This window comes from Sturnus vulgaris, chromosome 4 (genome assembly GCF_052056855.1).
Source record: "Sturnus vulgaris isolate bStuVul1 chromosome 4, bStuVul1.hap1, whole genome shotgun sequence".
NCBI lineage: Eukaryota > Metazoa > Chordata > Aves > Passeriformes > Sturnidae > Sturnus > Sturnus vulgaris.
Window position 1 is genome coordinate 67,458,681 of NC_142246.1, and position 25,227 is coordinate 67,483,907.

General features: G+C 37.4%; 1 long non-coding RNA gene across 13 annotated transcripts in view; it reads left to right on the forward strand.

Moving 5' to 3' along the window:
• Positions 1-25,227, forward strand: part of LOC148224068 (uncharacterized) — a 131,647-nt gene that overhangs the window by 37,782 nt on the left and 68,638 nt on the right. For 8 of the 13 annotated variants that reach the window (XR_015803411.1, XR_015803410.1, XR_015803414.1 and 5 more), the window contains 2 exons: positions 589-717; positions 5,940-6,068. This is a non-coding gene — a long non-coding RNA (uncharacterized LOC148224068). Of the gene's footprint in view, positions 1-588; positions 718-5,427; positions 6,069-25,227 lie in introns of all 13 variants that reach the window. The other 5 variants (XR_015803407.1, XR_015803408.1, XR_015803409.1 and 2 more) reach the window with 2 other exon arrangements.

Sequence of the window (25,227 nt, forward strand, 5' to 3'; positions counted from 1 at the left end):
TGTGGGAAAGAAATACTCATTGTACTTTGGAGTCCAGCATAAAACCTATAGTTAGCAACTGAGAGTTGACTTGTAAGTTTTTAACAACCTTTTTAACATTATGTTGATGTATAAATACAGTTTTTATTTTTGAGTTTATAGAGAGCCTGCAGGAAGCAAAAAAAAAGCGAAAAAAACCCCTTTTGTATTATGTCTCAGACTACACCTACTTTATAGACATAAATATTCAGGCCACACAGGCACAATAGGTCAGAGCCTTCAGGTGCAATGCTGCCTTGGTTGTGATTGGAATGAAGTTAACTTTCTTCCCAATAGCCAGTTTGGTGCAGCTGCTTGGATTTTGTAGAATTCCAGAACGGTTTGGGTGGGCTTGGTTTTGTCTGAATCGTACACAGAAGAATTTCCAAAGCTTACAAGTTGCTGTGAAAGACCTACTACTAGTACTGCTACTAGTACCTCTGTGTCAAAAATATATTGTATAGTGTATTTTACTACTTTTTACTGTTTGATAGCAACAGGGAAAAAAAAGGTTGCTGTTTTTGTTTGGTTTTTTTCTATTAGTTTACTATCATATTCTTCTTTTCCCAGATAGAATAATGCTGCATAGTCCCTTAAGAATAATTATGATTGCAGAAACTGGTTGGAATCTTCAGGAGCTTGTTATTCACAATCATATGTTAAATATACTTGTCTTAAGATACACAGTTGGAATCATTGGTAAGTTTGTTTAATTTGCTGTTTGCATAAAATTGCACAGCATTTATACTTCCTTTTGTCATGTAGTTTCACTAGAAAGCATTGGTTTGGCTATAGGGTGTTTGGACTTTAAAAAAAAAAAAAACAACAACAAAAATACAAAATCAAAAGAAACAAAAAAAAAAACCCACTGCCAAAATGCAATAAAACAGTTTCAAAGACAAAATACATCAAAGTATAGAAGTTTAACAGTAAGAAATGAAGAGGAAGCAATTTCTGTGATTCAACCAGTCAATAATCCATTGACAGTTTAGCCAGAAAAAGAGAGAAGACACTGAACAGCCAATTAAGTATCATTAGTGGGTATTCTTTCCTTTTCATGTTGCACTATACAACATCTAAGGTACAGTGGTAATGCAAGGACCTTAGATGCACAGACTGATTTTCTGCTTTATCTCTTCTCCTATCATGCATTCAGTGTGACCCATTGATGGAGTAATTGCATTCACTAATTACTTAACTATTCTTTGTGTACTTGGATCAACATCATTTGGCTCAAAGGGCACATAGGGAAATATTTCAAAGCAGTTTTCTGAGGGTCAAATCTGAAAATCTTATATATTGAACTTTGTCTTGAATTGATTTTTGCAAAACAGAGTTGGCTCTTTCTCTGAAATTCAGCAATCATTTTTTCAGTGACAGACAAAACTTATGAAAGAAATGACAGCTCAGATATAGACTCTTCTTTCAAGCATTACAAAATCTAGATTTTGAAGGAATTACTTTTCAAAGAAGAATCTATATTCTCCTAAAAACTCCCCTTAGTACTGGGAATTGTCCCATCCTTAGTTTTATTTTTTCACTGCAAGAGGAAGCTGCTCAAAGAATTGCATTTTGTGAATGAAGAAAATGTTCAGCATCCTGAGACTTTCTCTGACTTGCCAAGCCCATGCAGCGCCTAAAATAAAATTACAGTTGATCGAGTTTGATTTCACTGTAACTTTCTAAACTGATAAAACCTTACAGTCTGTGAGAATGAACTGTTGTGCATCTGCCAAACTCTACTTGCTGCCAGGGCAAGTTCAGAGTTCCCTCTTTCACTACAGACATTACTGGCATATTAACATTAGAGCTGGTTAATAATATAGGAATGTGCACTGCCGATGCTAACTCTGAATGGCACAATTCTAAAATTTCGAGACAGGTGATCAAAAATCCTGCTCTCTGTGTCAATGTCTCTGAGGTGTTCAAGATATGGACTGAATGACATACACAATGAAAATTGACTAAAAAGAGTCACTCTGTTTTCTTTGGTAAATTTAAGATACAGGTGCTTCAATTTGCATCATGCAGATGTACTTGTCTGCTGGTGGTCTCTTAGGTAACAGATTAAAACCTTATGAGCTGCTAAGCTGGAAAAACTCATGGTCTTGCTGATTAACATACACTATCTAGCTGTGTTTTTAGAGTGAGTACACTCACAAAGTCACCTTTGAGCTGTTCCTGTAAGTGCATCACATAATGGGTGCTTTTTCCTAGGATGTGAGCAGCCTGCTCTGTTCTACAACACTACTGTCCTTTTTGGTTTGTTCCTTCAGTGCCACTACATCAGTCAGTTTTAAGTTTTTCATGTTTGTTTCCTAAGGTATCTGGTGTCTTCTTTGAGAGCTATAGATGTAAAGAATTTTACTGTCTCTTTTCTTGGCCAGACTTAAATGGAACGATGAGAAATATTTTATAATTAAAAAAAAACACCTCAGGTATTTGTGTTTGATAAATTCCTAATGCAAACCCTTGTTATTAAATGCAGCATGCTCTTTGAGCAACTTTGAGTTATAACTCTGGAGTCAGGCAAGTGCCCTCTGCCATAACCACTTCTATTATTACTCTCAACAGCAGCAGCTAAGAAACATGGAGAGGGTCTTCTAAAAAAGAAGTATTTTTATAGTTCTCAGAGTTTAGCTTTGTAGCTAAATATAGAAAATCCAAAGGCGTATGTATGTATTTATTGAGCTCTCCAAAATGTTCATAATAAGGGAAGGTTTAGATTAGATATTAGGAAAATTTCTCTGCAGAAAAGGTGGTCAAGCCCTGGAACAGTCTGCCCAGGGAATGTGCCTGTGAATGCAACTCTTTGTAGTGGTGGCCAGCAAACATTTCTGAGGCATGTGCAAACTTGGCTTATTGACACAAGAAACACGTTTGAAACTGGTTGTGGATGAAATTATTAGATGACAAAATTGGGACTACACTGGTTTGTAGTCAGTAGGATTTTTGGAGACGAAAACCATAAGGTTTCAATCAATTCCTACCAAAGCTTACTCAAGACTGCCAAAAAAGTTGCTTTAAAAATTATGAAGAGTGATCAACGACCCAGAAATTTGGATTATAAAGTACTGACTTGAAGAGGCTTACCCCAGGAACCACATAATCCACTCCCTTGGGTGTCCTTGGGTTGTCTCCCTAATGACTTTATTGACTTGATTATGTTGGAGAAGGAAACAACTGTTTGCCTCAGCTTTTCTAAGTGCTAGGCAATGACATTCAGGATGCCATCTGCAGATGCATAAATAAATGCAGAAGTATTGCACAGGTTGGTGAGCTGGAACAGAGGCCAGCAAAGAGCAGAATCCATTGGGAAAGCAGAAAGGTACCCTGTATGTACTCGGTGGGCTCTTCTTTCTTGAGGGCAGAGCAAATTTTCTCAAGCCTTTAAAATGAGCTGCCCAGGTAGCCAGATCTCACATCTTCTATCTTCTCACAACTATTCTCACATCTTCTGCTCACACAGTGAGAAGTTACATTTATGAGCTGACATTAGTTGGACCAAGTGAAGGAATTATTTAGAAGCCGACTCTGAGCGTGCATATATTTTTCATACACTATAAATCAAATTTTCATTATTTCAAATTGTGTTGAGAGATGATATATTCAGTAAAAAGAGGGGGGGGAAAAAAAACCAGTAAAGGAAATGTAAATCTCTCCAAGAACTGGTGTAATGTAATATACAACAATGCTGCACAACATCTGAAAGGCCCCACACTTATCAGAGCATGATGTCCATGTAGGATGCTCAGCTGCATTTTGAAGTTTTGCCTCTTTGAAATGTCCTGCTTTTACATTAATGGGTGTATCACACTCAAAAAGAGCTAATGATAAATATTTCCTGGCAGCAGCTTCTTCTCTTAAATAAGGAATGTGATGTGTTCAGCATGTATGAGGTAGCTGATTTGTATAAGAAACATGTTACTTAATAAGCTGTAGATTTGGGTATTGCATGTTAAAGATGGCAATACATTAGTCCATTTATAGACATAAATACATTAGAGTTGAAGAAAAAAAAACCCTCAAATTTAATTTTTAAATTAAAACAATGGTGTGTTGCAGTCATTTATTTGATTTTTCTTCAGCTATCTGATCCATGGTGAGATTGCTGATGTATGGAGCCAAACAGCCCACACTACATTTAGTTTTGCTGATTCAAATAATGAAGGGGTATTCATGATAAAGTACAAAAGTGTGTAATAGAAAGTAATGTACTGTGAAATAAATTTATGTTTGGAAATCAAGAAAAATACAAAAAAAGTTCAAGGCTTAGATGTATTTGGAATCCACTTTCTTTTGTTTTTATAGAAGAATGGTTGTGACATACAGGATACGAAAAATTGCAAGAATGATTTATGAAATCAAAATAATTTATGAAAAATAAAATACTGCCTCCAGGCTTTTCTTGCTGTACAGGAACAGAAAAAAGGTGTCAGAAACGACCACACACACACAGTCTGTAATTATTGACTCAGGTTTGCAATTTCATATACAGATTTTTGTACACTGTATTTTAGGAAGACAGTGATAGTGATTGTTCGTTAAACTTCAGTCAGGGGAAACACAGAGAAACAGTGGTAATGGATATGATTCCAGCATGATTATAGTAATGAATTATAATTTTTAAAAAATTTTAAAATGCATGCACATATCACATGCTTCCACATTCTTCCCAGACACTTATCACAAGTCAAAAAATCATCTCTCTTTCAAACAAAGGAAGTGTTTCTTAAAATTTTTTCACCTAAAACGAATAGAAATGTAAGAACCTTAAGTTATTGGCTGCCACGACTTCCAGGTGTTTGCTTAATTATAACATGATAAAAAATGTTTTCTTTTTACCACGTTGTATTTTAGCAAAATGACAGATAAAATGAAATGACACTACTGAATATGCCACGTGCTCTAATAAACTATTGTCAAGTTTGTAATTATTAGCAGAGCCTATTTATGTTTCACTTTGTGATACAAAGGTTTCCTGACCGAGCTTGTGAGATCCTAAATCACGTGCTTTAAACCACTTTCTCTTTCTGAAAATCTAAATTCTGAGCACTTGTGTGTTATTAAAACTGAATAATTAACTTGTTGGAAAATCAAATAAACACCTGCTAGAAAGTCTGAATTGTTGTTCATTATTTTTCAGACATTCACAATATTATTTGCTTTTAAAGATGTATGAAAAAGTAAAGAAAGATCCTTATTTTTGAAAGCATGTTTCTCTAGCATCAATCTCAATTTCTTGCTCAAACCCAAGTATTTAGACTATTTTAAACATAGTTTTTCAAAATAGTTTTCACATATTGACCCCAGTGATTAAATATTATCTTACGAGAGAAAAGGTTAAATTCATTAAATTCTTCCCACCTTCAGAGCTCTGATCAAAATTACATTTGGCTTCATTTTCAGTGCAGTTGTGGTACTGATGGCAGTAATTATAATACATTCATTGGAATGTGACAAAGCTGCAAAAAAAAATCACTGCCAATGTGTCATGTATGGCAGCTGCCTGCAGACTGAGTGGGCATCACTTGCAGCCTTCAGGTATTCAGCAGTTAGAGCTTGTAAATATTTCAGGTAAGAAAAACACCAAAGGTTTTATATTCAGTCATCATGCTATCTCCTTCGAAAAGAAGAATGGTTTTGGTGTGGATTTTTGCATGAGATGGGATGTGAGGTTGTGTTTCTTAGCTCTGAATCCAATTGTTCTCATTTCAAGGCTTCAGCATTTTCTTAGCTGTGCTCTTTTCTAAGCCACCCTCTAGTGATGAGGAAGGGACAGGAAATTAAGTCATTGCCTGGGACTTGGAAGACCTCATCCCTACCTTTGAATGCTTCCTGTAAAACATTGGAAATATTATTTCTTTTCTCTGGGTTTTTTGTTGTTTTGGTTTTGGTTTGTTTTTTGGTTTTTTTTTCAGATCATTAATATAAAGTCAATTTGTGCCACGAAAATCACATTCTCTAAAGTCAAAGGAGTGAGAAAAGACCTGAAGCTGACCTAAGAACACCTGGTACCCTATGCATTCAGCAGACTGTCTTTGTTCATGGTGAGTCATGCACTGATTTCTTTAACAATATTAATTTTTCTAATGGGGGAACAACAGTCAGGCCTTATGAAAACTGAATAAGGCCATAGTGGAATGAGAACATTATGAGTAAAACTAGAGACAAAAATTTTCTGTGCCCTAGTCATGGAAAGAGGTAGGATAACTGGAGCAAACAATATGAAAATAATAAAATAATATAAAGAAGAATATAAATTACTGAGAACAGTAATTACAAATCTGCATGGGAAGCAGGCACTGCTTTTGGCACAGTGAGGACCTATAGGCAGCTTTGTGCAATAGAGGCTGTTTGCACCTGGAAATCAACATACTCCTGACTCTGCCACTTCCAGACCTGGGTATTTACAAAATTGAGAATTTCTTTCAGAAGGAAGAAAATGCAAGCACAAACCTTCACGCTTCACATTTACATAACTTTTTATTTTGGTTGTGTTAGAGTAAAAACAAACACAGACAATGAAGTCAGCTCCCTAGAGAAATTTTAATCCAAAATAAAGCCAGAAGATGCAAATAGCAACTATTTGCCAACAAAAGGAAAACTAAGAAAGTGTGTAGGCTTTGAAGAAGAAAACCAGCTTATACCGCGTATTAGGAGAGCATAATTATGGTTCCTAATTATATTTAGTGTAATATCACATAGTTTTTTATCCATGAAGCAGGCACAAATATTAAGATATTAAAATATTGGCAAAATATTTTAAGTCCTGCATATAAATCTGAGATGCTCAGCTTCTGCAGGATAATTCCTCAACAAATACTCAAAGAGATCAAAAGAACTAGAAACATAAAGAAGAGAACTGCAAACCTCACTCTGAATAGTTCAGTGGAGCTGTTTCCTGTTTAGGTATCTGTTTTCTCAAAGGTTTAGATTGTACCACACTAGTAAATGGTTTCGAATCTCAATGCTTCTCAATATTTACAGGTTCCTAAGTAAAATCAAGCTTTTCCATCATCTAACCATGATATTGACACCCCATTTCCATCAACAGTCACTGGCTGGGGCTGCTAGAACCCTTTAACACTTGGTCATAACTTCCACATTCCCATTTTCCATTCACTAACTAAATAATCACTGAGGGATAAAACTGCTGGTATGGAACAACAGCACTGCTTAATCCTGTCATTCCCATTTGCCTGCTCTGCCCATGCTGACTTTTAGCTGCACAGCATTGCTGGTTTCTGACAACTGAGCAAAACGTGGGCTCCTCTCTACAGCATGGTAGAGGAAATTACTGCTTTGCCTTTGTTTCTGCTGCTGCATGAACATGAGGCTAGAGATGGTTTTTGTTTTCTTTCCTACATCCTTTCCAAGATAACTGGACCATGAATATCTGAGAAATGACTTTCAATGGGGCTTATTAAACTTGTATTAATCTGATTTTTATGGAGCTTCACTGTGATTTTTACTTATTAACAGCAAGAAACTAATGTGAACTTGCAAGCGGATTACTGCAGAATATTTTTGAATTTATGTCCAAGGAGGAGTCTGATGCTAAAATTGTTTAGGTGCTTAGACTGTAGCTTTCATTTTAAGTAATAGGAAAACTTAATGTAGAGCTCCTTGGAGATTCAAAATGTGTCTAATTATTCACTAGAAGAATACAGTAACTAATTTTTTAGGAGGGGATTGATAAAAGGAAAACACAGACACTACTATTTGTTTGTTTCCAACAGGTTGTAATGATAATATCAATATGATTTGAGGACTGCCTAATAGGCAAGGAGTCCTTTCAGACTGCAGTTTGACAATAGCAAGTTTTAAAAATTGGATGGGATGTGGAAATTTTTAAATGTATTCCTAAAAACTTAATTTACTTCGCATTTCTAGCTTTCCACTTTAGATGTATCTATTTCCCACAAAGTTATGAATCTACAATAAGTACATTTTAACTATTTTGTTCATTGGAGCAAATTCACTTCATATTATGAACAAAGTTTTGAGTAACTGCTATAGGAAATGAACAAAAATATCAACCTGTAGAAAGGTAATACTCTTACCAAAGACCTTTTTCCATCTATATCCAACAGTCCTGCAGTGTTATATTGTGCTATGCCTGGTAGGAAAAGTGCCTAGACCCTCGGTGATTGTTGCACAAGGCCAAGTTTATCAAATGTCAAGAGTTTTTTCATATAATTCCCAGGCTTAGCAGGGTACATCCTGTGTAATTGACATATGAATTTAATATGAAACTTCAGGAGAGAGAACTAATACAGCTCTGTACATGTTAAGACTGTACAAAATAGTTCAAAAAACATATTTACAAAAGCATGTTGGGTCTTCCCATGCAAAAAGATGCATTTCCATTCAGTAACCATGTTCACATTTTATGCATGCCACTACTGAGGTAAAATGCAAAACTATTCAAAAATATTGTGTGCAATGAGCCACAGTGTTGGCTACTCTCATGTTGCAGAACTAGAGAGAGTACAGAGAAGGGATCTGTCCCTCTTTCCTGATTTCCCCATAAACCTACTTGCTCAGAAATGCAGAAATCCTGACAGTGACTGCAGCATCCAGATTGCCAAATGTGTTGGAGGAAGGTAAGGTATTCCATGTTCTCTGTACTTTAGAACACTATTCCTCTTATCATGAAATATGCAGTTATCAAAGGAGCCATAAAAAAACCTTTCCCTTGAAACTCCATTTTATATCTTTGAAAATACTATCCCACATGCAGCAGAAAACACCAGGGGAAAAGTGTCTTGGACTGACTTCCTTTAAAGGAACGCTATTAAAAATATATTAGATCTTTAAAATTATTAGGAAAGATAAGTGTTTCTCAGAGCTGTCAAAAAATACTTGTACTTATTCAAAGGAAAGGATGACCCGAGTTTTACTGTGAATTATTAACTTGTTCTCATAAGAGTTATCAGATATGAACAAGGGAAGGCAGATGCAGCTCTCAGATCAAAACTCCAGCTGAGCAAGTGGGTTGAAAATATAGCATGGCATATACCAAACATGGGGGAACATCTACCATCTCAGTCTAGACCATTAATTTACATCGAGAATTAGCTTTGCAGTTTGAAGATTTCCTTTAGCAACCCTTTGGCAGCACTGCTGTGAGGCAGTACACAAACTTTCTAGAATAAAGTAGGCACCCTGAAGTAGGTACCACATTCCCCTGGGCAGCAGTGGAGGGAAGGTTTCAGCGTGGCTGTATTGCCTTCCATGAAGGAATGCATTTCAGAAACATCTTGCACAGGGAGTGGATTTCTGGAGCCAAGGGGATGCGTTTGTTATTGGGAATCTGTAGGAGCAAACAGCCTGCCCATCCTAGCACCTCCCTGTGGGATGCACCTGCCAGGTTTGGGGATGTAGTGTAGAAAAATGTCATCTGTGTTTTGTAATGAGGACTTTGACTTTCTCAAGGAAAGGGTAGATTTTTAGTGTTCTCTGAAGTCAGGACATGGAAAACAATCAAATAAGGATATTTCTCAGGGGATGGCTCTGCAGAGACATGTTGTTCTCTTTCTGTGATATGTCTGTAATTTTGAATTTCATCTTTTGATGCTGTTATCATTTTTTTTTCCGAAGAATTCCTCAGTGTAGGAGCATACATACTCTACAGAGAATTTCTTCATTTTAAAAGGCTTCTCAGTGTGAGTGTCCATCCAGTCAGCAGAAGGTTTCTTGTCATCAGATGTTATTGTAGTGTGGTCTGGTTTTGAGTTTTTCCTCAGAGAAGTGGGTCACCCTCGCTAAATTTCCTTGAATGTTCCTTTTTTTGGCTCAGTCTCTGCTTCCACGCACTAATTCTTTTTTTCATTTGGATTATCTCCCACAAATCTTCTGGATCAATAATGGGGTATTTCCATATGCACACATACAGATATAAATATGATCTGTACCTGCAGACCTTATACAGGGTGTTTAAGCTGTCTTTTTGTGAGAGACTGGACAGATGGATGCCTCGAGACATTTTGGGGTGCATGTGTGTGAAGGAAAGGACAGGTTGTGTCTTGCCCATGTGAGGCAGTGCCCTGTCCTGTGCACCCCATTCCCAGAGCCTGTATCCCAGGCTGGCAGTGGCTCACATCCCTGGCACAGCAGAGGATGCTCCACACCCACCTCTGGAGCCCCAACACAGCTCCTGAGTGGCCAAATGACCCAAAATCCCACCTGGGACATGGGCCCAGGAAGGTCAAGGGGTGTTTGAAGCAGAACATGGGGCAGGCACCCTACCTCCTCTTGGAATTTCTATCAGCTGAACACTGCTGGAAACCAGGAGCTGGCACCTGAATGTCTGCTTTTCTATAACTTTTCTTTCTTTTTCTCTTTCTCTTCTAATTCCCTTTTCTTGGCGTTTTAGAGTCACTTAAAATAGAATGGGCTTAGAGATTGTGAAGTTGAATGGGTTAAGTTAATGCTTTGGGAAGTGTTTCATGTCGACTGAATGCTGGTCTAAACCTTTTGCCAAAGTTCTCTGATTCTCTAATGTTTCTAGTCAAGTCTTTTTTGCTGCTTTGACCTCTTGAGAACATCTTGTCAGTATTTCTCCCAGGCATCTAACTTAGAGTACATGAACAAGTGTAAGCCCTTTTAAAAGTTACATTGAGTGAGTAGTTTTGGGCCTTACACTTTTATCTCTCACTTTTTGTCTTCTATATTTATAATAGTGTCTCACTAGGTAATGAGTTGCTTAAGTTCAATTTCACTTTATTCCCTAGTGATGAGTTCCCTGAATCATAACCAACAAGGTACCAAGGATGAAAGATGAAGATCTTTCCTGCACATATATGTCATATCGTCTCCCCATCAAAAGTGAGGGAATGTTACTGCATGGGGCAGAATGAGCCACAGAGAGCCATTTAACACCACACTTGCCCTTCATAATTTAGAAATTAAAAGTTGTTCTAGTCAGGGAGTGGTTTTTTCCTCACTCTTGACCCCAATCCTAGGTTGACATTATTTCGGTGTCATTTCTCCTAAATATTCTGAGAACAAAGGGCGATTTTTTCTTGGCAAAGGAGGAGCAGTCTTGTCATTAGGAAAATATTTGTGATAGGTCAAAGTAACTGGCTTTTTTTATTTCTTACATCTTAAATTTGTCATGATGCAAGCAGCTGTGGAGGATGTAACTAGAGAGAAGTAACTTCTCAGAGGGGTTTGTGTGTTCAGACTCAGGTGGGAAGGAGTTCTGGTAAGCACTGGGAGAACAGAAGCCCTCATGAGTGATGTCTAAAGAAGTAACATAACTTCTCTATATGTAAAAAATATTTGTGGTCCAAGTAAAATATTGTTGGCTCTACAGTCACTGTTTTCTGCTTATTGCTCCCAAATTCTTTCTCAATATTTTCCTAAACATTTGCCTACCTAGTATGTGAGTATTGCTGACTTTTTTTGGTTTGGTTAAACTGAATTATTGTTGCCAAAGACTGCCTGGTCTCTGTCTCTACCTTCCTCTTCAGTACTTACCAGTCTGTCAAGCCTTATGTTGTCTGCAGATCTTCCTCAGTAACACTTTGATGTTGTCTTTGAAGCAGTCAATTAATATTTAGGATAATTTTAGTACATGAACTTCCTTGTAGAGGACCCTGCCAGTCTCAGGGGTTTGCCTGCCTGTATATGGGGATGTACTAAATTGAAGATTGCTGTTTCTAAACCATGGCATTATAACCTTGTGTCAATTTTAAATAAAATAGTATGTTGCACATTTAATAAATGAAGATAATCTGGCTTGGGAGGCTTTTTAACATGAGTTTCATAATTTTTTTTTTTTCGATTTCTCATCTCCTATTGAAATCACCTAGTTTCATCTATTCTGTGATATTGCTCAATATAATGATAAGATTCAGGTGCAGATTGAGAGTCAAAGTGAAGCATAGTGCTCTCTGTGTGTTTAGGTAGATGTATGTCATTATTCAGCCTGGTTTCACAGTCAAAAGTGTCTAAAAGAGACTAGAGTAAGAAAAAAGAAAATATGGTTAATGGACTAAAGGGGACCTGCAAGAGAGCTGGAGACAGACTTTTTACAAGTGATAGGAAAAGGGGTCATGGCTTCAAACTGAAAGTGAGCATCTTTAGATTGGATATTGTGGGGAAATGTTTTACCATGAGTTGGTGAGGCACTGGAAGAGGCTGTGCAGAGAAGCTGTGCATGGTCCATGTCTGGAAGCACTCAAGACCAGGCTGGATGGAGCTCTGAGCAGCCTGGTCTAGTGAAAAGTGTCCCTGCCCAGGCAGGGGGGGGTTGGAGCGAGATATTCTGTAAGGTCCCTTCCAAATCAAACCACTCTGTGATTCTCTGACTGTCAAAATAAAAAAAGGTGTCATACAACTGGGAGTGTGTCCATGTGAGCATCTCCGTGCCTGGATCTGCAAACAAGCACACAAAAGCTGGCTCTTATTGACACAGCTCGTTGTTTAAGGAAGTAAAACCAAATAAAAGCATGATTTTCACAAAATAGGTCGCTTATTGCCCTCTGTGTGTTATTTGTATGCTGTAGCTGGTTTCAGTGGCTCATGTCCACCCATAGTGGTGTTGTGTAGTTGATTTCTAGCATTGCTGAGTGCAGTTTGGTTCATCACATCTGTCCTCAGGAACACATTGTGGTTACTAGGTTAAAAGGAAATTCAGAGAAACATGAACATTTATAATAATTTTCATGATTTTACAGTGCTATTTTCAATTAAAAACCTAACTTCTCTGTGCTGATTTCTTCTGAAATTCTTAATAAAATACAGGAAAAGACGTCCTTACTCAGAAAATCTCACAATATATTTTATGCCAAATTTAGGTTTAACATTAATACTTTCTGGGGGAAATAGTAAAGTTTGGACAAGAATGCTTACTACCTAAGTATGTGGGAAAGCAATGTGCAAAAAAAAAAAATAAAACTAGTAATTAATGCAAATTAGTTTTTCTTGGGGAAAAACCATGAACCTTTGCTGCATTTGCTTATTGAACTGCCTGATGGAATAGGAAAGCATATGGGTAGGAGATTAATAATTCAGTCTGTAATACAAATAATGTGATTTATTCTGCTATTAAGTTAACATGCACTATATATCACATTGGTGTATTACCACATGAAAACACTGATATAAGAGGGAATTTAAAACATTTTGCTGTGATAACTTCCATAAGGAAGCAGACATTTCATTATTCCATTTGGGAGTGAAAATAAAATGCTATTTCAGCTTTTTAAAAAATTACTTTTACTGTCTATTGACAGGATAAAAAAAGGGGGAAATTATCCTGTGGGCAGGGAGATTTTCCTTCTCTCTTTTTCTTTTTTTTTTATTTGTTTTGTTTTTAATTTTGAAAGCTTGGGGAAAGGAAGGGAGATTCTAGGAAACCTTTAAATTTCCAGTATCTCTGGGGTTTTGTTCCTTTCCTCACATGGATAAAGTTCATAAAAATCTGTGACCAAGAAGGTCAATATGTTTAAATAGAATTCAAATCTGTATCCAGGCCTCCTGAAAATCCACTCTGCCAAAACTGTACTCTGTGGTACAAAATAATGCTTTAGAGTTGCTTTTCAGGCAGACAACTTGACATGCACCAAAGACATATAGATATATTAAAAAAAAAAAAAAGTTATACTTTCTATATTGCATAAAGCAGAAAGGGGGTTAAAGAGCAAAGATTAGACCTTGACTTTTTTTGCTCTTATGTGATAAAAGCATGTCGTTGTGTTCGCTGGGGCAACAGCTAACACGGACTAAAAATGAATTTTCTTTCTCATCTCCAGCTGTAATTGACTTTCATCTTCTTTGTTGCCATGGGCTATTATTCTGTACACCTGCTCTCAGCCAGGAGTACAATGAAAAAGAATCAATCTCTGAAAAGAAAGTTATCACCAGCCAATAACATTGGGTCACTTTCATGGGTCTTGCGGTGTTTGGTCCCATTGCCAAAATTCCTGGCCATTATGAACTGGCAGCAACCTCTCAGCTGCTCTTCCTGGGGAGCACAAAATCACAGTGTGCTATGCAGGTGATCTAGAATGTGGTATTAAAGCAGGGAAATTCATCGGGGCAAAATGAAAGCGCTGTTAATTTGTGTATCCAGAATAGATTGTCTAAACAGTGATGCACAGGAATGCAGGGGAAGCATCATTTCTGAGAAGATGGGTGAGTGCTCCTGTATTCTCTGTGCATTGGCTTCTTTCTGTTCAAAGCTGCTCGTGCTCTGTGATTTTCTGGGTTTAAAATTCAAGTATTGCAGAAATTTATTGATTAGTAGCAAACTGCCAAGGCATTCATTGAGAATATTTGTGTTCTAGGCTTTTAGACTGCAGGTACAAGTATTCTTATCATGACTGGGTAAGCATTGCTGTTAGATTCTGTTTCCTGGTGTTGACATCCATAATTTTAAATGATCACTGCAAATTTTCCACATTGAATTCATTTATTTCAGCAGCTATTTCTGCTACTAAACTAATTTGCTTGAATGCAAATATATAGGTGAGCTGGATGTTTTCAAAATAAATATAATCCGTTTTTGACTGCCTTAGGAAAGTATGCTTATTTTTTGTGTAGAAGAAATATATGAAGTATATAATCACTACTAGAAGTGTGGTATTTCCAGGTTCACCTCACAATAGACCTGAAAATAGTGAGTCTGCTGAGTCATCAGTTCAGCAGCCGTCATTGACATGTGTTTGATACACTGCAATGCTTGACTTGATCTCTAAATCAAAACTGAATAGTAGTTTAGGATATGTCATAGCAAGCACTGGCACAGTGCTTGCTGTCAGGAGGTCAGAACTGATTGTTTCTCTGCAGAAGGACTTCATAATTGTAAATACTATAATGATTTTTTTTTCACCCTTAGAAACTGCAATTGAAAAACATTTCAGTATTGATTGTAAAAAGATTTTGACTTTTCTTTGATGAAGACGTTTCTGCCAGAACTCAGTGACAAACAATTAGGATAAGACCTGTTATCTCAGGCAGAGTTTATATCCACAGAATCCAAGACAAATGTGTGAGGATGAGAACCAAACACCAACCCTTGAGTTCTTCCAGTTTAAATTCAGCCAAGCCTTATCCCCACACAGCTTTGGACAATATGGTGGTATATCACCTTCCACAGGAGAAATACCTGGGAGAACCTGCATGTGCTCAGGAGAAGCTCAGAGGGGAATGAGTCCTGTGAGAAATGTAGATTTTACTCTCATTTAAGGGTGTCTGAGCTCTCACAGAGGAGGAGCTTGCCAGAATGAGTTGCCAGGGCTTATTTGGACAGACAGCAATCTACAAGCACAGACAAAGATTTAGACAGCTGGCAAATCAGATGTAAAGAGGTTCTGCAGATGACTGAGACATTTAGAAAGGACTTATCACGTGTTTAAGTAGGAATTGAACTCCACAGATTGACAGACACAATCTCAGCTGAGATGATGACATGCTGCATTCCTGGGCTGGCAAGTGCCAGTGTCTTAAACTATTTTTTGTTTCCCCCAATATAGTTATTCCACCTGTGGCAATTTGATTGGTCTGCCTGTTTATAAATCCAGTACGACTGGCTGCTCCTGAAGTATCCCAGATGTTAAGGAATTAAATGTGATGAAAGGAGGGAAATGAAAAGTCAGTTAATGGATATATCAAAAAGCTTTGATTAATTCTTTTTAATGTTGTTTGTTTTTTTTTTTTTGTGAGGCTCAGATTATAGTTTGGTTCTGGGAAAAACCAAGACCTTGTTCCATTCCACAGACATGCTGAAAATGGGCTGACATTCTGCCTCATGACATGCATTGAAGCCTAAAATCTCGAGGGAAGGTTGTGTGGCTGGCTCATGTGGGTTAGAGAGCCTGGCTGAAATCACCTGGCTCTGCAACCCACACACTGAGCTACAGATCCCTGTAGCCTCTGTCTGTAGATGGAGCCATCTTCCTGCAAACCTTCCTGCAGCATTCCTGCAAATCCTACTCTGAATCTGTCTGGTAAAGCTGAAGAGAGCCTGCTCCCTGGTCATCTTCTCTGCAGGTTTATTTAGAATGATCTAACTGAAAAAAAAAAGTTATATCTGATCTTCATGAAAACATTTGTAAAGAAAAGCTTTAACAATAAGACCTTGCCTAATCAGAGTGGTTTCTTTTAAAAGTATTGTGATTAGATGTGGTCAATTAACATCATATTCCAAAAACACTCATTGTAAAGCCAATTATACTACAGCCAAAACCACACAGTTCCTTCTGCATGCAATGGAAATAAGTCACACCAAAACAAAATTATCTTTTTAACTGCATTCACAATCTGTAAGCAGGCTCTCAAAAATTAATCCCCTGGCTACCTTCTTTCCTAGCATTCCCCACTGCAGCCTTTTCCTCAGGCTTTCACAAATCTCTACCAGCCAGCAATTCCACTCTCTTCATCTCAGTCCAGAGAAGCTGATTGCTATTAATGTGATACCCTACATTTATATCCTAACATTGGAAATGTCAGGTGGTGTTTTCCCATTGCCATGCTATGCTGCAGCTGTTTTCAGAACACAGTTAGGCCAAGAGCTGATTTAAATTACAGCTGTAGTGCCATCAAATGTGATTTCACTTTCACAAATCTAAAAGCAGAGCATGTGCCAAATGGTTCCTATAAAGCAGATCCCATACACACTCCTTGTGTAGCTGAAGTGCAGCTTTATCTAGAAGAGAGAAATTTCCTCAGACACACACAATAAAACAGTTTTTAAAGCCATAAATCTACTTAATGTTGACTACTTGTGCACTCAATAAAATAAATTGATGTTATAGTATATTTTTTGGTACAGTATTAGCAGATAAACAGCTTTCTTTTTCTGTTGTTGAGGAAAAGGAAAGAACAGCCTCCAGCGGGTACATGTTCTGCACTTCCACTGACCCATTTATTCCTCACTCCTCACTGCCTGTGTTCCCTTCATTCCTGGGGTTCCACATCTCTGCCAGCATTAGGCTCAGTTGTGAGGGTTTTCAAAAATAATATTTTCACTGGGTAACAAATCAGGAAGGGAAGCTAATCAGAAATTCCCAAAGGAATATACCAATATGCCAGTTTTAGGTATTGCTCCTGAAATCACTTCTCTCTTGGTCATAGTACATCAAAAATCTTCCCTAAGCATGCTGATTGACAACTCTGTTCTTACTATTCACGTGAATATTTTTTTCCAGGGGCAAATGTAGTTGCAGTTTTTACTTCTTGGTCCTTGGGAAAAAAAATCTTACCTCGTTGTCAGTATTGGAGGCCATTGCTTTTAGCTTTTAGCACTAGCTAAGAAAACATCTCAGGCTTTCCTGAATATTCTAAACCTGAAAACCTTGTTCAAGACAGAGCAAATGGAACAACTGCTGAAGTACCAGGCTCCATGTAAGCAAGTCAGCAGACACTGTCTTATTCACATACTTCTCTCTGAACTTGTTTTCTTTGCTGAGGCCACTCAGTAATTCCTTCAGCTTAATGAGCTAACATTTGGCAACCACTGAGCAACTTTGATTCAGTGATGTGACAGTCTCAAAAATCTGCAGCAAGTGCGCTCAGAGCTGGCTGCTGGCACTTTGGCAGGCTGGCAGGTACTGACTTCAGCTGGAAATGTGTATTTTGTTCCTGACAGAAACTCCACATTGCTTCTGTGGTACTCGTACTGCATGTCAGCCTCTGTCAGTGTGGGACTGCTTGCTGTCATCACGTGGAATTAACCTAACATATCAACTTATTGACTTGTGGGTATTAACAGCCAAGGGAGACTTTTAATTCACAATGAGATCCCAAGCATAAGGGATTCACTCTGTGTTTCCAGTCTAGTTGAATTTTCTAATATTTTAAGTACTGCAACCATACTTCTTGATGTTTGTAATTCAAGCTTCCCTTGATATTTCAGTTTAAAAAAATCTGAAAGCTTATCCTTGGGAATATATAAAACTGCATTGGCTTCTAAATAACTAATTTATATTACTGAGGACTATTATGTAACAGACCCCAAAGAAGTATTAGTATTCCATTCTAGAAAGTGACACTTCTCAGTATTATTTATTGGTTTTCTCTGATACAATTGTAATCCAATTGTCCCGTTGATAAACCTCATTCAGAAGTCAGTGAAGGTAAAGGTTGTGAAACAGAACCAGAATGGAAACAACTGAAAGAACTGATAGGAACAATTAACCCCCTGTCCCATAATTCATGAACAGTTTTTTCTCAAAAATATGGGGGACTTAACACATGATTCTTAGAATTAGAAAACAAATCTTGTTACATTAGCAAAGTCGTATTTAGGTGAAAAATAACCCCGTACATGTCTTTGTCATATGGAACCTAATATTTGCATCTTCTCCATTTTTTTTCACTGCTTTTAGACTTTATTTGAAGAAAAATCTGAAGTGTGACTATTAAGCCACTCAGGTGATAATGGGGAAATAATATTCTGATAGCACTGACATCCAGTTCACTGGGGATGTCATCAAACAGGAGAGTGGAGTTTCACAAACATGAATCCAAAGGCCTAAGTGGTTTTGGTGATAATTACAAAATATTTTCTTTGGACTCCTTCATTGCAATTATCAGCATCAGGTCTGCATGATGTTATTATCTCCATATTGAGTTCAAGTAACCCTAAAAGTAATTTCTTTTCTTTCCTTATTGAGCTAAATAATATGTCATCCAGAAATTTGATGAAATGGATACTAAAATCCATTTTAAGTCTGCTATAATTTCGACTTATTTTTTATTTGTTTTAATTTGTGAAGACACATATTTAAGACAGAAATGAGTATTGTTATATGGCATGAGATTTGGATAAAGAGAGAAATTCTTTAAAAAGAATAGATAACTCTGTGGTTTAGAAATGGAATTCTCCCATTTAGTGCTCCCAATAAAACCACATGCTGCTCCCCCTCACCCCTCCAGCTGGAGGCACAAAAGGCAAAGATCACAGGCTGAGAAGAAACAGCACTGAGCTGAAACCAGCAGTAACAGCAACAATAATTTGATGAAGGTGTATGTGGTCCAATATTTACAGCCATGTGTTTAATTTTTTAACCTTGCTCTCCCCAGTTTAAATATTAACCCCATATTTTTCCTAGTGATAAACCTTATTTATAACCGAGGAGTTCAGAAACTGATTTTGCTTATGCATTTACCTGTAGAACAATGAATATATTTTTGCTAACTGGAATTACAATAGACTGCTAGTGAGACATTGCTGGTGTTTGCTAGCATTTTCTGTAATAAAGGTGGACAATCTCCTCTGGATGACATTTTGTTTTATCCCTAGGAAGAAATGGGTTTCTCTGGCTCCCAGGACACACTCTTATCAGTGAGTAAGATTTGACTAAAAAATGTGTTATAATCGTTCACCTTTGTGGGGGTACAAATAACATACTGGATTTCTCATGCAAAGAGATGCCAGGAAATTCTCGGTGTTCCTGGAGATTTCAATAGTCTGCCAAGATAAGGACCATTGATTTGATTTCCTATCTCCTGTGTACTTAGAAAGCAATCATGATTCCTATTTTTTAATACTTTTCTTTTACATGGGAGACGGATGGGGCATGGCAACAAATAAAAAACAATATATACAGATAGAGATGTATGTGTTTATTTTAAAATTTTCAGCGGTTTTTCTTAAACTCTTAGGCTTTATCTACAATCAAAATAAAGCATATATTCATGGATTTTTCAGTGGGCTATGGACTGGCTTTTCTACTTTCCTATGTCAACTAAGTGTGCTTTTTTCAGTGTGCTTTCAGAAGATCTGCAATAAGATTTAATTGATGGAAATTAATTATGACCTTTAAATTTGGTAAACATAACTAAGAACCATGTTACTTCATTAAGAATAATTAAAATATTTATTTGGTCTCTTGAAGAGTGAGAAAGTACTTCTCAGTCATCCTGTTGCACAGGAGTAGCCTTTTCACAACATCACTTATATCTTTTGTGCAAAAGAAGGTGTTTGTTTCCTCCCCTATTTCAAATCGATTTCACTGAACTTTGCTAACTCACTTGACAATGGCCCACATCTCATATTTCCAAACTGGAACCACCCTAAGGGTAAAACACTGATGTCAAGAAAGCCAGTTTGACAATTGCAGGTAATGTGAACCTGAGTGAATTTTAGCTTTTCAGCCAAAACTTTTGCAAAAAAAAAGCAAGTTCCATCATCTCCAAACTATTTGCAAATACAGCCAAAATTTAGGAAATGCTGCTCATCGACTGGAGGAGGGGAGCAGAGGAGAGAGAAGAAAGGCAGAGGGACAGGGAAAGGAAAGGTTTGCAGAAATAGCAGTTGCATTCCCTTTCCAGATGTGCTGTGGCAGGTGCTGGGTGACCCCTGGCTGGCTGTGCTGGTGCCCCTGGGCAGTCACAGAAGACTTTCCATCTAACTGGAACATCCCCCAGGAGGACCCAGGGGTTCAGCAGAGCTTGCACCACCCCTGCTCTCAGTGAAGCACAGCTGCTTCCTGTGCACTGAGAAGAAATGCAACAAGGGAAAAAAAAAAGTGAACATATTGCAGACGCCTACAAGAATGCATGTAAAATGCACACGGAAGATGTTCTTCACCTTATGCCTCATTGTACTGCATCGTGGCCCCACTGCAGGGCTGCAAAATGCATCTTGTCATCTCTCCCCTTTCCTCTTCAATCCCTGTGATTAGATTACTGGTTTGATAGCAATATTTTTTGTTTGCTTTCACAGAGTATTTATCTTTTGTTCTGCTTCAATATTACATTTATCATGTCCTTCATAACAAGTACATTGGAGTTCTGAAAACCTCACTACTGCTCCTAACATGTACAGTGTAATTATTCTGTTTTGGTTTGAGGGTTTTGTTTCTTTTGCTGTTTTTTCACCTCTGCTCATTTTTCTTGCTCTCTTGCCCCTGCCTAACAAAGACTCACTGAAATAGAAAGCAGGCTTGTAATAACTGCCTGTTATGTTTTTGCTTAATGTACTGTGCAAAATATGACAAGGGTGAATGTTAGTAGATGTAACAGCAGTCAAAATTTTTCCTTATTCCAGCTGTTGTATCCTCTAGATGCAATATGTAGAAAAGATGTTAAACAAACTGGGAGAGTAAGTTGTGAATCTTAAGGTCAGAAAATGCAACTCAATTTTCTTTTTTTTCCTTGAATAGGAAAAGTGTGATTAAATAGTGTAGTTCCTAAGCCTAATATTTTTTTCAATCGTTGCTATCTTCACATTCTTGAACATTTATAATATACATAGTTTTTTCAATACATACTTCAGAGATATCTTTCTGCCATATTGAAATTGATCATGATTGCTCGCCCCTTCAGCTAGATGATGTTTAACTAAGAAACCTTTGTGTTAATTCAATTCAATTTAAATCATTCTTGGCATCCTAACTAACAAACCATATTAATAAACCATTCCAGTCCAACACATATTTCGCAAATTGCAGTCTCTCTGAAAACATTATTTAATTTATCTAATTGCTATACATTTACTTTAAAAGCTAATCTGTCACAACACCACATGTATTTCTTACATTTTCTGAAAGAATATGCTGTATTTCCAACCTCCATACACAAGACATGAAACAGTTGCTGTCACCCATACTTTTTCTGTTTCTGGCTTTGATTCTTATACTTGAGAGGCATCTGCATGCCAATTTTTATTGCTTTGCTAACCCAAATATATTCATCCTGGATGCATTCATTACCCCGAGCTATCTTTGGTATTCCAAGAAAAGAAGCTGCATGATGTATATTCATTTTTTCAGTTCTAGAACTTTATTTGTTTATTTGTAAATCAATCTATTTCAAGCCTCAAATCAAGGCTTGCAATGTCAGATTGAATCAAGAATCAAGCAATTCCCTGGCTTCTGTTTTGACAGAAATTCCAGGTATTTCTGCAGACCTCTGCATAAGATTTACTCTGGAAAGAAAAGGTATCTCTGTAGATGAGAAACAGACAACTGTATTAGCAAAAGCTGCCAAGTAGGCTGACTTAAAAGTCAGCCTTAAGTGTAAATTTAATTTAAAGGCGGTGACACACTTGTTATATTTAAATGAGACTGTTCAGAGAACCTGCTCTGGGAAGTATCAAGAGCTCAGGGCACTACAATTATCATGATCAGATGCATCTAGAGTAATGGATAGATACACTTATTTTGTAAAGGAACAAATGTGTGTAATTGCATAATAGCTTCAACAATAAATGTCCTGCAGGATATGTGGAAACTTAATTATTTTTCTGGAAAGGATCAGAAAAAAACAGTAAGACCAGAGTTGTGTGCAATCATGTGTGCTTCTCTATGTTTTGAAAAAGAAACTGGTACTTTCACTGAAAGAAAGCACAAAGCTGTTTAAAATGCCACTTTAGAAACCGATTTCTATTTCTGGATTCATTCTGTCCTACGTGGCCTATTAACAGATCCTGAGGAGCCAGCCACAGTCCTCATTCCAAACACCACCTTCCAGCATTGCTGTCGGATGTGGCATTGCATCGTCTCCTTCCCTGCCCATCTCTGTCACAGCTCCTACCCTGAAAGCCTGGGACACTGATCTAGCAAAGTTTCTCACTGCCTGCAATAGGGCACCACATGGAGAAAACTTTTGGGTAGTCACAGACTACTGATTTTAGTAAGGATGCTGCTAGGAGCCAAAATTTTCCTTTGTGCCAGTGGAAATGGATTCAAAATATCAGCTGAGAGGATTGATCCTTGATGTTTTCTGTGTTCTGTATGTTCAATATACATATTGGCACGGTCCCACTGCAATCACCAAATGGGCAATCCCATTAAAACTTTAGGGAGTTTTTAAATAATTTATACTTCAGTGTTATAAAAAAAAGAGTATATTTCACAGTTAGTGTTTTCCATACAATTGCCTTTTGGAATCTTTAAATTCCGTCTATGGAGTCAGAAGGAATTTTATTTTTCTATCAGGACAGTAAAATAACCTACCCAAGTGGAATATTTTAGGTTATACTGCAATGCTTCTGTTTGGTGTGGAATGCTAACATTTCTTCTAAAGGTTTTTCTCCTGAGATGCATCAATGAGCTATTTCTTCTGCTTATGTCTTCAAGAATCTGAAAATGTAAGATATAAAATTTATTACCTCATAGGAAATTTTTCTGTGAATTATTTTGCAGGACACCTGACTCTGAGGCTCTAGTTTTGCAGTCATAACATTCTAATTTAAAAGCTGTGGAACTGTCTCTTGCTTTCTCTTCAATTACCACACTTCCTTTTGGACATTCATAATTAACAGCAAATCTCAGATTTTATTTGATTCCTTCCTAATCCTTTCCAGAAGCTGTATGGAAGACACTCACTTCACAGTCCTGCTGATCAGAGCTGGGTAAATGAACCCTCCTTCTATCAGGAGGGTTCATGCCTTTGGAAAGGTTTAGAAAAAAGTTTTATCTGAGAATAAAAGACAGACAGATGGATGTTAGTCTGGGAACTTCAAAAAAAGAGAAGCCTATCTGTGCTTCTCTAATTCATTATGCTGCAAATTCTGAAATGTTTTCCCTCAAGCCTTACCCAGCAGAGTTAGTATTTACAGGGCATTACATGAAATAAGATGTTATGCCGTGGGGAAAGCATGATGGAAGGGGAAAAAGAAGATAACTGTATAATATGAATTTTAGGGGAAAAACTTGCTATTTTCCTCACAGGCAGAGAGAGTAGGTGGAGTGCAAATCAAACCTACCAAAAAAAGATCAGACTGATCTCAAGGTTCAGGTATACATTTCTAGAAGGAGCATGCTTCCAGGCAGAAAATCTCTTGACCGATGGGTGTTCTGTGAATATCAAAGTGCTACAGAGCTGGGGCTGCCTTGCTCTTTGCCCTGTCACTCCTCCCAGCACATGTGAGGCTTCTTGACTCTCATTAGCCACGCTCACATCTTTCCCCTGGCACCTATTAGGGACTTCTTTTGAAGATACCAATTAAAGATTTGAAATGCTGAATTTTTCATTACAAAAGGAAGGCTTTCATGGAGACTGAGAAGATGGAGAAGGCTTATTGCTAAGTGCCTGTGTACTCAAATAAACAGGGAGTGTTGGAACCCAGAAGCCTGGGAGTTTTGAGCTTTCTGTTCTTTCTGACACTGACCCCCAGGAGAACACTGCTTTTAACCTGAGGCCTTGGAGAAAACTTCCAAATTTGAGTGATGAAGTTAGAATCACTGGTGTGTAGTTAGAATAAAAGTGTGCAATTTCACATAGTGAAGGGTTTTGAATTTGGGGTTTTAGAATGTAGTAATAGGTATGGGACAAAATTGAGGTTCTTGGGAATTGTCTCTCTTCCTTATTCTTCATGCTTTCAGCCAGTAGTTTTTGGTTGGATGGTTAGTGCTGCACTGTGGGTCACAGATATTTGGTTATTGGGTTAAAAGTATAAATAATATAGGTGTTAGCTCTTTATTGAAGTACTTAGCTTTAAAAAGCCTTGTAACTAGCTACATTTGCCTCCTTTTTGCTCACTTTTAGCTGGTGGCTAGAAGTGTTGCAGAACTCTCTGTACTATAGATAAGAATTAATAAACAACCAAGTCCAAACATGAGAAAATTCGTCTCCTTCATGTCTTTAATCCTGACTCTGAGTGAAGAGAGAAGAAAATAAAGACAAGCCCCTCATTAAGTGGTGCAGCTAACCCTTTGCAGAGGAGTATTTGGGAACTGAATTTCTGGACTTCAGAACCTAAATTCTTCTTTGTCTTTGCTCTTAGGCTGCATAAACACTTGAGGTAATCATGACAAGAGGTCTTTTCTGGCTTGTGGGAGCTTTGTGGGGATAAATGCATTTAGAAAGAGCTCCCATTGTGGTGGATCCCATGATAAAAGAGGCCAGCTAGCTGTCTGTAGGGACATGATTTGGCTGTTATGAGTTTTGTATCTGGCTATGGCCAACTTGCTCTCCTGTTAACAGCCAGCACGAGACCTGTTAATAACCAGCTTTAAAATCATCCAGAAAACAATCTATAACTTGCACATAATTAATTAAGACCTTTTATTTAGTTTCCATCATTCCTTCTCCTTAAGTTTTGAAGTACTTTACAAGGTGAAACCACAGTATAAACAGACAGTATGGAATAAAATCTATCTTGAGGAAAAAGAAGATGGAGGCAATTTAGGTAGTTTTGAAATGTTGGTTTTTGCTGCTGATGTTTGATTCTATGTGTTTTAAAGCAAAACAAACTCGCAAAGTAGGAAAAAACTTAAAAAAAAAAGAAAGAAAAGAAAATGCAGC